Source organism: Rhynchophorus ferrugineus, unplaced genomic scaffold, assembly GCF_030347505.1.
Source record: "Rhynchophorus ferrugineus isolate W39M unplaced genomic scaffold, kcgeb_rfMv2 rfM2, whole genome shotgun sequence".
In the NCBI taxonomy this organism is placed as follows: Eukaryota; Metazoa; Arthropoda; class Insecta; order Coleoptera; family Curculionidae; genus Rhynchophorus; species Rhynchophorus ferrugineus.
Genome location: NW_027472581.1, coordinates 42,622,800 through 42,637,088, shown reverse-complemented (window position 1 = coordinate 42,637,088; position 14,289 = coordinate 42,622,800).

Here is a 14,289-nt window from a genome sequence, read left to right as displayed (position 1 = left end):
GTTTGTGCTCATCGGCACCTGTAGAAGGATTGCTTTCTTTAGAAGGATTTATACATTCCCCAACAAGACTCTGTGTGCCTGATAGTACATTTAAAAATATAGTGTTCATTAAAGGAATTGCTTCTTCGACTGATCAATAAACTGGGCTGTATTAGTTCTATTCTTTTGATATAATCTAACATTTGTCTGTATTTTCTAATTTGTAATTTAAACAAAAATAGTTAAAATACAGTATTTTGTATTTTGTATTTTATATTTCAAATACACGGCATAAAAATATTTTGTCGCATTTTAAAATACATGCGAAATAGCATTTTGTAATTTGTATTTTAATTAAAATAAAGCATGTATTTTTTGCCCAGCTCTCTTTATAAAATTTGGAACTAATACCCACACAAAATTTATCTTACGCATTTTGGGATGAATGTCACCTTCAATCGGCGATCACCTTATCATTCGACGAAAATTTTTTCCCAATGAGTATTCTTTTGGGACCTGAGAACAGGAAATAGTCGCTGGGGGCCAGATCGGGAGAATACGGTGGATGAGGAAGCAATTCGAAGCCCAATTCATGGATTTTTGGAATAGTTTTCACTGACTTGTGACACAGTGCATTGTCTTGGTAAAGCAGCACTTTCATTTTCTTCAAGTGCGGCCGTCTTTCGTCGATTTTGTCCTTCACACTGTCCAATAATACTACGAAATAGTTGCTGCCGATGGTCCTTCCTTTTTCAAGGTAGTTAATGAAAATTGTTCCATACGCCTACCAAAATACAGACACCAAAATCTTGCCAACCGACTGAAGCGTTTTCCCACCATTTGGAACAGGTTCATCGTGTGCGTCCAGTCGGATGACTGTCAGTTGGGCTTCGGAGTGAAATGATTGAGCCATGTTTCATCCATTGTCACATAACAACGCAAAAACTCGTGTTTATTACGCTTGATCATCTTCAAACATTGCTCCGAATCATCAACTCGTCGTTGCTTTTGGTCAGAGTTCGCGCGACTCCCACTTTGCACAGAGCTTTCTCATACACAAATATTCGTAAATGATATGATGTACACGTTCAGTTGATATCTTCAGAGTGTCTGCTATTTCATTCAATTTCAATTTACGGTCATTCAAAATCATTTTATGGATTTTTTAAATTGTTTTCGTCGGTGACAACCTCTTCCACTGCGTTCACCGTCTTCGGTGTTCATTTCACCACGTCTAAAACTTAGCATACCAATCCTTGATAGTTAATTTTCCTGGGGCAGTGTCCGGAAATTCGGCATCAAGCCAAGTTTTTGCTTCACCTGTATTTTTTTCCTTCAAAAATCAATATTTTATCAACACGCGAAATTCCGTTCTATCCATTTTTTTTCACAATAGCTTCTTCACTCAAAATGCTATAATTTACATACTAATGATCCAACAGCTGTCAAATTTCTACAGGCATCTTTTGAGCCCCCTCTTTCCAATAAAATTCGTTTGAAGTAAACATTTTTACTGTTAAAAATTAATTTGCTGCCATTTTTATTGAAAATATTTTTAGCGTATTTGCAGCTGCACTGTATATTAGTAGAGAAACTGAAAAATATGATCTTGAATTCTCCGAAAAAAAAATCGTCCGTATACGAATCGGGTGACAAATCAAGATCAGCTTGATGTTAGCTCTATCAGAGATTAAATATATGAAATTATTATTAAAAAATTAGTATATAAAAACAGTGAGTAGTTTTTCTGAATAGTATCGAAGAGGTCAAATGGAACTTCCGGATATTACTTTTAAAAGAATAAAAGCATATAATAAAATGAAGGAAAACTTATTATTTCAATTAATGTGTTTAGATGAGACATGGATATTTCAGAATGGGACCAATATATTCAACGATCACTCATGGCAAGATGATAACAAAAATAGTGTTATGACAACAAAAGTTGATAGAAAAAGGTAAATGTTGGAATAACAGTTAATTAGTTAATTAGTTCTATTAGTAATAATATTTATTAATAATTCATTTCAGATATATTGTACTTCAAGCTTCAAACAGGAAGGATTAATAACACCTTCGGTTTAGCTGAAGTCGATAAGGCACGTTGAAAATAAAATTGACAAATGATGGAATTGTGAACAAATGTTAGAAATGTATTGGATATATTGGAAATTAACAGATTACTTATTCGCTTAAGTGAGACTTTCTGAATATGATATGATTCAATGCTGCCAATTTCCAAGACTGGGTGATGAGGATGGAAACAAGTCAAGGTTAATATATAACTAATATAACATAAGCGTAGAAAATCTTATTGTAGAGTGTAAAAGATTTGGCATTTGGCAAGACATGAGCATTTGGTTAAAATGCGCCAGGAGAAAAAGAATAGGAACTGTTTTGCTGACACGGCAAATGCATTAAGGAGAATGCAATGATTAAATATAGTTTTATCAAGAAATATTAATACAGGTATTAACAGAATAAATGAAAGAGAAATACAGTGATATCAAAATAAAATGTTTAGTAAACATTGTACCAAAGGATACAAGAACTAAACGTAAAAGGTAAATATGCTCTCTAATGAAAGTAAAATATATTACTTGGATATACAATTGTTAATTTGGTGGATTAGGCCTCCAGGGGATACAACTACAAACGCACCTAGAACTCTAACACATAGGTGGTATGGAAAGCCAAACTAAACTAAAACTCAAGGTTAATACGGTAACATTGTGACATTTTGACGACACAAATTTAGATGACGTATGTACAAAATAACTTTGGGTAGACTATAGATTTGAATATTTCGCTTCGATATCGATGAGGATAGCTCTTCCGGACTAACCCTTAACTTCTTGCGCTTGAGATTATGGTAATAGATCCATTGTTTATCGCCAATCACAATATGCCACAGAAAACTCTTGTTCCTCGTCTGGAGAGCATTTTCAGCCAACTCGTTTGGTAACCATTATCTCGCTTTATGGATCTCTCCAATCACATGTAAACGTCTGAATACGATTGAGTAAATTGATCATTAACTTCTAAACTATCTGAGTATTCTTTTGGAGTTTAAGCTGGATATTCTCCAATAGCTCTTTCAATTGTCTTCGAACTGTTTTGGTCCCCTAGGTCGTTCTTTGTTACTGACACTAAAATCATCACTTTTGAATCATTCTATTATTAACGTCTGGTACACTGAAGAACTTAATAACATTAACTAGAAATAATAGGTCAGTTTATTTAATAGTTGATTATACTGCATCTAATAAAAGAATAAAACGACGAGACCAGTAATAATCCCTTATCAAAAGAGCTATTCTTATTTATTATTTTAAAACGATATTGAACAATCTATTATATAATTTTAAAACATGTTTCCATAGTAGATATATTTGCAGAAAACTATACTGTTCAAATAAATTGGGTACACCGAGTACCTTCACTTAGTTCACTAACCTGCGGTTAATGAATATAAATGACCATTCTAAAAAATATAATTCTCACAATAGATTCTTAAATATAACAATTCAAAATTAATTGAGCGTAAAACATATATATTTATTCAAAAAATACAATTCCGATCGTTTGCGTAACAAAAAAAACTCATATCGAAACCCGCTATATAATAATACGGCACTGCTATCAATTATGGGAACAACTAAGACCGCAGGTGTTATTTGCTTTGTCGTTTTAGATTTTTGATTGATCAGATATACTATATAAATAAGGAAACCTTATTAAGCCTTAAGTATTATTATCTACAATTTTATATATTCAAAAATAGTAAGTCTTTTACAAACTAGTTATTTATTTTTGCAAAATTAATCGTTCCCTTTGCTTCAATGCCCCTTGAATACGTTGATATTTATGCCATCGTTCTGCCTAGCCTCCCCGACAAAATGGTGATCTTGAAGTGATTTTTTGAGTTTAAGAAATCTCAGTCCCACAGAACTAAATCAGGCAAATGGGACGGTGGTAGAATGACATGAGCTAATTTTTTGCTGGCTTGGTTAACGCAGTGGTCATGGTGACAGGAGGGTCTTCCTACTGCGTTGCGCTAGTCGCGGGTTTAATTCCTGCTGGGGCATGGTCGTAAATGTATGTTTATGATTGTTTACAACTGTGATTGTCCAAAAGGCAAGAGTGTAAATTTCGATAAAGAAACTGATCCTACTTATGCCAGAAAACAAGTTAAACCGGATGTCTTCTGGGATAATCTCCAAGTTAGTCGTCAGTCGATAGACTTAATGCCGGGGATCGTGGTTCAGAGCCCACGTTAAGCATTCGATCTAGTCTAAATAAATCATAGTTCATAAAAAGAAGACTCTAACATATAAAAAGTCAAATTCTTAAGTATAGAAATCGTGAAAAATCTGTACTGTTTAAAAATACGTATAATCGTAATAAAAAAAAAACAAGTTAAATTCAGATCATATTTCTTGTTGACAGTTTTACAAGTACAAGTTTTACGTTTTTTAATCACAGTAGTATTATCAGCCATATTATATTGAGCGGCTAATACAGCACTGGATATTTTAAAGAATCGGTAAGGTATTTGGTAACGTAATCTGCATTGAGTAATAGAGAAACAACTCAATAGGGGACTCTAAAGAAAAGTTTTGCTTTGTCCAACATCCAGATGGGGTTAAATCGCCCATTCAAGTAATTTGATTGGTCAATTTAAGTCTCTATTATAGGCACCTGTCAGGAAAACATTTTGCTGTGAAGACATTTGAATGGCTCTTTGTGACTGCTCTGACGTCACGTTTAATTAACCAATAAAATTTAAGTAAAAAACAATTTAATGTCTGAAATAACTTTATTAAATAAAATTCAATTCATGAAATAAATATAATGTGTAAAACTGTAAATTATGTGTAAAATATAAATGTAGTACAAAAACAAATATATCTATAAAATATAAATATTATCATAAACAAAGAACTTTGGAACAAATGAAAATTATCTCTTCTGTTTTTTCCCTTTTTCATATTTGTTTAGGGCCATCAATTTAATAAGATCTATTAGAGTTCTGGCTTTTTGTTTTCTTATACTGAAAGCAAACTTTGAGTCTTTCTCTGTTAAAATTCTGATTACCAGTTTTATCCAAAAGTATATGGTACATATTATATTAACATTCTATCATTAAATAGTGTAAAATTACAAGGTTTTAAATTCATATTTTTTTAAACATCTTTGACAAAATATATGTTATATTGTGGATATGGCAATATCGTGAGATAAAATAAAAAAGATAGCTCAAGGAACTACTGACAGTATAATAAAACAATTTTCTGGGACATGTGATATTGCCTTGCTTCATTCCTTCATATAAGAACATCTGTAATTGAAGGTATAAAGTGAAGTTATATATTTATTCGGATAATTACACTTTTTTTATTTAATGAAATAAACCCCCTCAAGGTGATTATTACATTTTTAATCCACTTTAACAAATTTGGTCTTATTTGAGCAATAACATTTAAGCACTATTTAATTCCTAAATCGCTTTATACCCAAATTCTTAGTGTATTGAACTTTGGAACTATGAAACCAGATGATGTAAGTGGTATTTGACCGGTTTTGATAACTTTCAGTTGCAGACAATTATTTGTGAGGATCAATTGTACCTTCGTCCGGCAGTTTGCTTTTGATGATCTGAATTGCATTATTTTTACACAAATTCTCTTGGTTATCTTTATCGAATTGACGTTTTGATGCCCTCAAATTCTAAATTCTACGAGCGAGCACTTGAAGTGCAAATTTCATGTTAGATCCAATCCAAGTTGGGTGGAATTACAAACTGAACTGTAGTACTTTTGCCAGGAATATATGGACTGGAGGTGTTTGTTAAAACATAATTGAAAAAGAACAGCCTTGTGATCTCCTCGGAATCCTACTAACTGCTGAAGGGGAATTGTTTCGTGACGTTCAACATGTAGATGTCACTACTTTTAACATATTACTCATTTTAACCGCTATGAGCCGCGACGGGGTCCGATTGGTTCACTTCGTCTCTACAGCAGACGACAGTAAAAGACCTCACCATCCATGACTATACAAGTTTCTATTGGCTAGTTTTCACAGCTCGCGTCCTTTTCTACCACAGTCTCAGTTGTGTTTAGATGTCATTTTTAGGTTAATTTTGTATTTACATTTTGTTGAGGTAATATAATTATTTTATAGGCAAAAGTAGCAGCAGATAATGCGAAAACAAATGTATAAGGTATAAATTATTAATACAATATTATCATTTTATAACGCTAATTTTGTAAATTGTTATGGAATAAAGGATAAATTTTTATGTTAAATAATATGGAAACAGAACTTATTTGAAGATTGTAGTAAAGGTAAGAATGAAATATGGTCATTTTAGTATACGTTTTCTGTCTATTTGTTATTATACTTATATCTTTCTGATTTTACAGATATTTCAAAAGAAGAAAAAAGATATAACGACGCTAAAAGCTAACGAAGTATCATGAATTTTCAGCATAGTGTAAATATAAGGTGTATTTAATAGAAAGTTGTTGGAAAAAATTGATATTCATATGTTGATAGTATTTGAAGCTTTGTGATTTATTATTTATTTCGGCTTAATTACTCCTCGGAGCAGATAAATAATGACGAAATATTACAAAAAGAGAATATATATTAAAGGAACCATAACAAAAAAGACAACAGGTTATTCGTTTGAATACTTCTTTATTATATTTAGATTGAACTTTTCGGCACACCACCTATGAGGTAGAATTCCAGGCGCGTTTTTTTTTTATTTTGTGGTGATGTCCCCTGTAGGCCTAATCCTCCTTTCCTAAGTATTCATTAATATTCTTGACTGATATTTACTGCTAAAAGTAAAAAAAATTACTTTTTTGTTGAAATCTCAGAAGCATAACCTCTATGTTCCTAAGTATTTGGCTGTGTGATTGTTGATCGATTGATTTCAAAGTGTTAATTATACTGAAAACTCTTCTAGTTTCTTCTTTGTCCTGCTATTTAATCACTGATTGCTCTCCTAGAGCACTTACTACATAATCTGCAAAATAATTAGTGCCTATTTTCTCCTCATACATACGTACCAAATGCACATGCTTGCAGAGGGTATACTTTATCGTATGCTCTGGACAGCTACAGACATACTTATGCATTTCAATTTTTCTTCCATTATTCCATTCATAAAACACACAGTAAAATCTTCTTTTTTTAGAATACTATGCATTTCACTTATAACAAAAGCTATACTCACATAAAGCACAATTATAAGACAAACGTATATTAATATTACCTTCTCGTTTATAAAAGAATGTAAAAATTTTCCTATTCGCATTCCATTCTTTTATTTTTAAATCAACAGCGATCATTTCATTCGGACTTTTAACTGAATTGATGTTGTGTTTTTTTATTGAATAGGATAGATCATCTTTATTAATGATATTTATCCTTTACATTTGTGGGGTATCTATTTGTCTTACGCCTGACAAAATTCTATCTGTTGTTACACCATATTTTAATTTTTCAATAATATTTTTCTCAGATTTCAGAAGATACCTAATATACAATAATCTTCAAATAAGTTATATTTCCATATTATTTAACATATCCTTTGTTCCAAAATTATAATATTTTTATTATTAATTAAATTTTTTATTATTGATTAAAACAAGTAATAAGTTAAAAGTAGTGTCATCTACATGTTGGACGTCGCGAAATATTTCCCCTTCACGTTTTATAATAGGAGCAGTTGGTAGAATTCCGAGGAGATCACAAGGCTATTATTTTTTAATTATGTTTTGACATCTCTAGTCCGTGTATTCCTGGCAAAAACACTGCAGTTCGGTTTATAATGCCACCCAACTTGGATTAGATCTAATATGGTCGAAATTTCAGGAATTTATGAAATTTGGACAGAAGTTTGCACTTCAAGTGCTCAGTGTATCATTTCTGCCTTCGTCCGCCAGTTTGCTTTTGATGATCTGAATTGCACTATTGCACTTGTTCGTTTTTTAAGAAGAAAGTGAATAACTAAGCTGTTAATCTCCTATGAAACATTTGTTCACAATTTCTCAATTTGTCAATTTCTCCTTCGATGTATCTGATCGAGTTCATCCAAATCGAAGCTGTTATTCACCATTCCTGTTTCCAGCATGAAGTTCAATATATCTACAATGAGTTATTAATAAATATTATTACTAATAAAACCTAATCAATTGTTATTTCAATTTTACCTATTTCCGTCAACTTTTGTTGTCATAACACTATTTTTATTATCATCTTGCCATGAGTGACCATTAGTCATCTAAATTAGTCATCTAAATACATTAATTGAAATAATATGGAATAAAGTCTTCTTTCGGTTTATTATATGCTTTTAAAAACTGTATTATTTTAAAGGCAATATCCGGAAGGTCCATTAGACCCCTTCGATACTTTTCAGACTAACGGTTTCCTTTGAAATAATTGTATTAAATTATGTTTGTATTAAAAAACTACTCACTGTTTTTATACATTCCATATACACATATATATTAGATATTTAATCTCTGATAGAGCTAACATCAAGATGATCTTGATCCGTCATCCGCTTCGTATGAGCACGATTTTTTTCACTGAATTCAAGATTATATTTTTTATTTTTTGAGATATTTCAGTGACCGAGTCTATATTCAATGCTGCTACAACGAGCTAAAAAATGTTTTCAATACAAATCGCAGTAAATTAATATTTAAAAGTAAAAATGCTTATTTCTCCAATGAATTTTACTGGCAAGAAAGGGCCTCCATTATCTCGTTCCTGTTCAAAGTAACTAATTAGAGACGCAATCTCTTCTGTCAAACAAATCAAAACAAACAAAGCATTAAAATAACCTTTGCCGGTTTAAAACCCCTTATCACTATTGTTTTGATGAATTTTACATACGTTTGACAACCGGGCGACTTTGGCAGGCTAGTTCGGTTACACGTTCGAGCTTATCAGACATCATTGTGTCTCTTTTTAACCACAATAAAATGAGAACGAAAATATTGTTTGATTCTAAATCGAATTTAAAAATTGCGGCAAGCAATACGTTAAACATCTCGATGACGTATGTACAAAACTTCTTTGGATAGACTATATGTTACAATTTTTAATATGCTAACATTAAGTATTAAATAAACCGAGTATTTATTTAGTTAAACAAGTGTGATGAACTATGTAAGTGATATAGGTCATAATTTAAATAACATATTTGAATAGTCTTTGAATAGATATATTAATTATTGAATAGTCTCAGTTATCTATAATTGATGGAACTAGATGATTCCTAATATATCAAATCCGAGATATTTAACTTCAATTACACAAATTTAGAAATCTGGATCAACTTTTGGTCCTGAGCGGATAAGAACGATTCTTAACGTTATTTGATGTCAAGAACTGAGGTCTTTAATAGCTGTATCAAGATTTGTGCTATTTTTCGAGTTCACACATGATGGCAGCACTGCGCTCTTAACGCTTTATTTTTGTGGTGTGATTGTACTTTGGAAATTGTGAAAATTCAAAGACAACGTTGCAATGTCGATTCAAAGTGTATTAGTTACGTTTGTGATATTAAATGTTCGATAAACGTGCAAAAATCATAACAAATGTACTCAAAGATTTGTAGTACTTTGATTTTGCTATAGTAAAAACTGACAGACCATGAGTACGTGCTATGCAAGTGGTCTCAGTGTCGAAGCCAGTTCCACGTATGGACAGTGATCCATTGCTAATTATATATACTCCTATTATTTTACTTTATGAAATAATGTATTTCCAAATGATGTCAAGCAGAAAATATTCTAATCACCAAGTAAATGCGTACCAAAAATGTTATTACTTCAACTCTAACTATTAGTGCCAGTGTTTACCAAACCACCTCATTCCACAATGCACCTACATATTGCATTTATACAGTACGCTGTAAAGGAGGAATGAAAATAATAATAGTGTTAAAAAAATCGATTCGGAAAATATAGTCGGCCCACAATGTTAGTTTCAACATTATTTAATTAGTAACTATGTAATAACGTATCAGACGACATTTTTAAAAGTTTATTGTAGAAAATAATTACATTATATATTTAATTAATTTCCCTGCGGTATAAAGTGATGCGTAGAATAATATTTAATTAACAAAAATAAATTCATAAAGGTAGAAGTTTTAAAAATCTTTTTAAAACCAAGCAAAAACAATTTTAATGTTTAACATTTTTTTAATATTTAATTCAATATATTTTGCTTCTGAACAAATATCCAGATTAGTCTACCAAATTTACAAAAACTTTTAAATGATAAAAAATATTGCTCCGCTGTATTTCGCGACATATCTCAAGCTTTCGACAAGGTGTGGCACACTGGACTCTAGGTTAAATTGAAAAAGTTTTTGCCCCACACGCACTTTCAACTACTGAAATCATACCTCACAGACAGGCATTTTATTGTGAAACAGGACGACGAATACACTGATCTACATCCAACATATTCAGGTGTTCAACTTCATCTAAACAAAGTCGAATTATGGTTGAAAACAAGTTCGAATGATCGGTCCAACCACTTCAAGCGAAATTCAAGAATAGCGGAAATAGCTTGAAGACTACCCTATATAAGATGCTAGTTAGCTAGTTGCTTGACCAACTTCAGGTCTTTCATTCTAAAAAAAAGTTCATGCTTCGAATGCAAAGAAGAGCTTCACAAACATGCCCGGTTTGAGGTTCTCCCTTGGTACCCCACGTCATTCCAATCCGTTGATTAGATCTCTGCTCACTAATTACGCCTGGGTAGTCCAATTACGACAGCCCCAGTCGTAGACCAGGGTCCCTGTCACCCAAAAAACATCTAGCTCCTAACCCAAAACAACATCAGCCAAAGACCATTAGCCTCTAGATAACCATCCTAGACTATGAATAAAAAAATGTCTAACCATTAGTATAGATAATCACTATTGTATCTATAACTAATCTCAAACAATACATATTACAATGTATGTCATTTCAACTATTACTTTTCTACTTATAGTGATTTTAGAGAAACAATTTTGGTTATTTTGGAAAAAACTAATAAAAAATAAGTTCACATATTAATTCAACGTTGTCTGTGTGTTAGGATAATACAACGCTACCATTTAAATTGATTATAACTTTGCTCAAAGAAAAGGTAAGTAAGTTTGGTTTTCATAAAAAGTTTATTTGGACTTTACATTTTTTTTTTCATTATGATTGAAAAATCATATCGGCTAAATAGTAACCGCAATTCGCTATGCAACTTTCGACTCCTTTTAAGACATTTTTCATGACATCCTGCAACATCTGAGGCTGAATTTCTTCAATTTCGTAACGAATATTGTCTTTAAAATGTTGAATCGTTTGGGGCTTATTCACATAAACTTTTGATTTTAAAAAGACCCATAAGAAAAAGTCTGGTGCTTTTAAATCCGGAGATCTGGCTGGCCATGCTAAATCGCCACTTCGCGAAATTAGTCTTCAATAATTGAATTGTTGAATGAGGTGTGTGTGCTGTGATCCCATCTTGCTGAAACTACATGTCCTCTAGTCCTTGCTCTTCCATTTCAGGAACAAGAAAATTTCGAATTCACATTTTGGTCATTTTTAAAAAAATAGAGACCAATGATGTTTCCAGCATGAATACCACACCTTACACTTGATTTAGTGGATGCAATGATGTTCCATGAATTAATTGAGGATTCTGTGTTCACCAAAACCGACTGTTCTGTTTACTGATGTGGCCACTGAAAATAAAATGGGCTTCATCTCTCATTATCAATTTAGACGAAAAATCTTGAATTTCACCAGACAGTCTTAGGATTGCATTACTGTACTCAACTCGTTGATCAGGATCTCTTGGTAGCAAATTTTGAACTAATTGAATTTTGTGCGGGAAAATTTTCAAATCAGTTTTCATAATTCGCCTTAAACTGCGTGCGAAATGTGTAACTGGGAACCGCGTCTCCCTCACGAATTGATGTTTCTGGAGACTCTGCAACACTATCGCGCAACCACATTTTCAGCGTTACGATACGTCCGTTGTCTTCCAGAACGACGCCTGTCTACTGTCGCATCGTACTGTCGAAAATTCGCATGCAAACAATAAATTGGGATTTTGTGAGGCACTGGACGATCAGGATATTTTTGACGCAATTTCCGCTATATTTATCCATAATAAAATTTAACACAACACACATTTAACATATAAAACACAACACAATGGTTAAAGCGAAACTGAGCTAAATGTCATATAACCAAGATGACATGCAATCAAAATAGTAGCGGGACTTTTGCCCCACATGTTATAAAATACTGTTAAAACCAAATGTTGACTTTATAGTAACGCATTTCCAGATTAACCAGAAGATTTAAACAAATGCAAGTGTCATGCCTTCAAAGTGGGTGTGTAACAATTAAGAGCACTACTCGAGCCTGATCAAATATACTAACCTAATTTACATATTGTCACTATATATTTAAGACTATCTTAAAAACAAAATTCAAGATGAGTAATAAAAGTTAAACAGTAAAATGCAGTTCCTAACCGCTGCTAAATGTAAAATTATATTGCAATAATTTGCTTTGGTATTCTGATAAAATATGAACTTATGAAAAGTTCTAGTCACTGAAACACTCCCTCCAAATACTCGATCAGTTATTATTCTATAACCTTTACGTTTCCATTTCCAGTAACCTACAATAACAGAAGCAGGTGTACTGCAACGAATGTTTGGAAGAGATGTTTCTCGAAAATAAAAATAAATAAAATACAAAATGTTTATAACAAAATCATACAAGGTACTGTAAATGTACTCATATACTATAACAACGATTGTTACACGCAGGGTTGGGCAGTATACTTGTTATACCTGACGCTGAGATATTTAGTATTGAATATTTTAAATAATCATGGTCATTCAAAATACATTTACAAATTGCTTATCAATTTCATTCTTAAATGTTTACTTTCACAAATCTTCTATGTATTAATTAAGTTTATCAGTATGAATGTCACGATGGATGATCAAATTCTAATGGTAACTAAAAGAGAGAAATAAAATGTACAAAAATAAAATGTAGTAAATGTACAGAAAAATAAATGGAGACACATTGGCATCCTGCTTCCACCCTAGTTACAAAATGCGTTTATTGTCAGAAAGCATCACAACAGATGAGAGGCAAAGAATAAAAATCTTCAATCTTCAGTACATGCGTAGAAGCAAATTAAAAAAATTAAATAATTAAATAATCTCTGGCACTAACAGAAATAGTAGTACTAGTAAAGAAGGTGATGGTTTTATTGTTTTTGTGAAAAGGGACAGTGATCAACCACATACAGTAAAAATGGAGTTAAAGTCCCAAAACGATAAAAGCAGAAAGCTAATCATCCTTGAACGCTATCCAAATATAAAAAATGTGTTAATACAATACAATATAAGTTTGTATTCATCAGGACCTATAGAAAGATTGTTTTCTTTAACATATTTTATTCACGCCTCAACAAGAGATTGTTTTTCCGATAGTACATTTGAAAATTTAAGTTTATGAAAGGAAATTCTTCTTTTACTGATTAATCGGCTGGTCTGGATAAAACATGTATTTTGCCTAGCTCTGCTTATACCGAGAGCTTCAGGTAACGACCAGATTACATTCGAACAGAACTCAAAAGAATCAAATTATTTTATCTTGTCCAAAGTATATTTAACAGGAAAAGCAATATTTATTAATATACGAATATTACTAATTTAATGACTAACAGGACAATTGAAAATTCCCCGACCTGACACATAGATGGCGCTACTAGAATTAAATCCATATGTATTTTAGTTAGCCCTAACCCTCAAAAGATGCGCGTATAAATTTGATTTGGATCATTAGTTTGCAAAGTATAGCATTTTGAGTGAAGCAACTTTTGTTATTGTGAAAAAAATGTATAAAAAGGAATTTCGCGTGTTGAAAAAATATTGATTTTTGAAGCGAAAAAATACAGTTGAAGCAACAACTTGGCTTGATGCCATATTTCCGGACACTGTCCCATGAAAATCAACCATCAAGGATTGATATACTAAGTTTAGACGTGGTGAAATGAGCACCGAAGACGGTAAACGCAGTGGACGCCCAAAAGAGGCTGTTAGCGACGAAAACATTAAAAAAATCCACAAAATGATTTTGAACGATCGTACATTGAAATTGAATGAAAGAGCAGACACTCTAAAGATATCAACTGAACTGAAGCCAAGTTATTGCTTCAACTGTATTTTTTCACTTCAAAATGCATAATTCACAA